Source organism: Anabrus simplex, chromosome 1 (assembly GCF_040414725.1).
Source record: "Anabrus simplex isolate iqAnaSimp1 chromosome 1, ASM4041472v1, whole genome shotgun sequence".
Lineage (NCBI taxonomy): Eukaryota > Metazoa > Arthropoda > Insecta > Orthoptera > Tettigoniidae > Anabrus > Anabrus simplex.
Window position 1 is genome coordinate 338,962,953 of NC_090265.1, and position 3,207 is coordinate 338,966,159.

The following is a 3,207-nucleotide window of genomic DNA, read 5'->3' on the forward strand; positions in this document are numbered from 1 at the left end:
TTGCAAGCAGGATTTTTAATTATTTTGTTTTCATTTGCTTAACGTCGCAGCGACACAGATAGGTAGTCGACGACGGGATGGGAAAGGGCTAGGAGTGGGGAGGAAGCGACAGTGGCCTTAATTAAGGTACAACCCCAGCAGTTGTCTGATGTGAAATGGAAAACCACGGAGATCCATCTTCAGGGCTGCCGACAGTGGGGTTCGAACTTATTATCTCCCGAATGCAAGCAGACAACTACATGATACGTGCAAATAAGAGGTACAGGTTGGGTTGTGAAGAAACTCCATGAATGAACCGTTTTCGGAGTTGGTGTTGTGTGAGGTGAATAGAGGATTTATTTATTTATTTATTTATTTATTTATTTATTTATTTATTTATTTATTTATTTATTTATTTATTTATTTATTTATTTATTTATGTATTTGCTTTGTTGATTGCAAACAGGATTTTTAATTATTTTGTTTTCATTTGCTTTACGTCACAGCGACACAGATAGGTCCTATAATCGGCAATGGAAGGTAAGAGAAGTGGAGGAAGCCCAAGGTGACGATGGTTAGACTCATTCTTTAATGATTTCAAGGTGTGAAAGTAATCGAGGCTACAGACAATGGATTGAGGAGGAGCTTAAATCCTTCACAGAGGCTTGCAGACCGAACGCTCAAAGTCTTAATAGTTTCTAATCTTTTTCTTTTTCTTTAGCGGTTGTCCCTCCTGCTGGTAGGGTCCGCTACATGGATTCGTTGTCTCCATTTAGTTCTGTCCTGGGCCATGTCAGGGTGGAGATCGACGCTCTTCAGATCTTTGTGAGGAGTATCGGCCCATCGCTGATTTGGTCGTCCTTTTGGTTTTCTTCCGGCGACCTCTAACACGTAAGCCGTCTTCACAATAGTGTCGGCGTCTGCCTTTAGTACAAGTCGAAACCATCGTAGATGACTCTCGCGCATTTTTCCTTGAATCAGTACAACGCCAAATCTCTCCCTGATGAATTCACTGGAGATGCGATCCAGTTTAGTGGCGCCAGCTGTCCATCTCAGCATCTTAGTCTCCATAACACCCAGTCGACGCTCTGTCTCAGTCGTAGGTGACCAACATTCGCAACCATACAATGCAACAGTACGATAGATTGTTCATTTGATATTATCCTTCATCCTCCGGTCGCAGTGACGCCAGTTGTTGTTGTTCTCCATTCCATCCAGGCTACGGATATCCTTGCACTGACCTCTTCGACAAGTCGGCCATCATCAGTGATCGTGGAGCCAAGATACTTGAACCTTGTCACTCGCGGCAGGTCCTCGCCGTCTACCTCAATGGCTGCGATTGCTTGTGTACCTGACGTCATATATTCAGTCTTCTATTTATTTAGGCACAGGCCGTATTGCGCCAGACGATCGCTCCATTATTGGGTTTGGCATTGCAAATCAGTCTGGGTTTCAGGGGACAATATGTCATCGTCTGGGTAGAGAAACGTCCATGGCAAAGAACGGTGCAGGTCTGCTGTTACAGTGCCTATCACTAGAATGAACAAGAGCGGTGACAGAGCCGAACGTTGGTGAACGCCGACGGTGATGGGAAAGTCACTGGATGCTCCTGCAGCGGCCTGAACATAGCTCCGTGCGTCTACATAAAGCAGCTGAACCCTGTTGACAAGGTATTCTGGTATGCGATACTCTCGCAGCCATATGAGGCCATGCCGTACGCGTTCAAAGATCTTCTCAAAGTCCAGGAAAGCTTGATGGATCGGCTTGTTCTTCTCACGATGCTTTTCAACCAAGAGTCGTGCAGCATGGATTGCATCGGTTGTGCCACAATTCTTCAAAAATCAAGCTTAGTTTTTGGAAAGGTCGACGATCTCATGTATCTTTTTATCAAGAACCCGTTCGAACACCTTCACCGCGAGGCACAAAAGTCGGATCGGTCGGTAATCAGCACATTCAGCTGGCCTCCCCCTCTTTTTTGAAGATGGGTACGCCAGTGGTATTCGTTTTCTCTGATGGCCGTAAATAGCAGTAGAGGTGTTTACTGTCTGTGGTATCCCGGAATCAGTAGAGGTGCTCATTGCCTCTGATGGCTGGGGATATCAGTAGAAGTGTTCATTGACATTCTTTGATGAGAATATCAGTAGAGTTGTCCATTGTAATTGATCGTTGCGAATATCAGTTGAGGTGTTCACTGTCTGTTATATCAGAACATCAGTAGAAGTGTTCAATGCCTCTGGTGACTGCGAATATCATAGAAGTGTTCATTGTCATTAATGGCTGAGAATATCAGTAAGGGTGTTCATTGTAATTGGTAGCGGCGAATATCAGTTGAGGTGTTCACTGTTTGTAATATCTATGAACATCAACAGAGGTAGTCATTGTCACTGATCGCTGCGAATATCCGCAGAAGTGTTCATTGATATTCATGGCTGAGAATATCAGTAGAGGTGTTCATTGCCATTAATTGCTGCGAATATCAGTTGAGGTGTTCAATGTCTGTTGCTATCTGTGAACATCATTAGAGGTGTTCATTGATGTGAAGTCTGCGAATATCCGTAAAGGTATTCATGAATATTGAAGACTGCGAATACCAGCAGAGGTGTTCATTATCACTGAGAACCACGAATACCAGTAGTATTGATGGCTGTGAATATCAATACAAGTGTTCATTTTCATTTCTAGCTGTGAATATCAGTAGAGATTGACATTGTGTCTGATGGCTGCGAATATCAGTAGAGGTGTTCCTTGTCATTGATGGCTGCGAATATCAGTAGAGTTGTTCGTTGTCATTGAAAACTGCGAATATCGGTAGAGGTATTCGTTGTTATTGTTGGCTGTGAATATCAATAGAGGTGTTCATTTTCATTCTTAGGTTTGAATATCAGTAGAGGTGTTCACTTTCTCTGATGGCTGTGGATACCAGTAGAGTTGATCATTGTGTCTGGAGGCTTTTAATATCAGGAGAAGTGGTCATTGTCATTCATGGCTGAGAATATCAGTAGAAGTGTTCACTGTCGCTGATATCTGTGAATATCAATAGTAGTGCCCACTGTCACTGATGGCTGCGAATATCAGTAAAGCTGCTCACTGTCGCTGATATCTGTGAATATCAATAGTAGTGCCCACTGTCACTGATGTCTGCGAATATCAGTAAAGCTGCTCACTGTCGCTGATATCTGTGAATATCAATAGTAGTGCCCACTGTCACTGATGGCTGCGAATATCAGT

At 43.5% G+C, this 3,207-nt stretch overlaps 1 pseudogene; it reads right to left on the reverse strand.

Annotated features, from left to right (window-relative positions):
• Positions 1–696: 696 nt before the first annotated feature.
• On the reverse strand, positions 697–1,188 carry LOC137498567 (uncharacterized; annotated as a pseudogene).
• Positions 1,189–3,207: the final 2,019 nt, after the last annotated feature.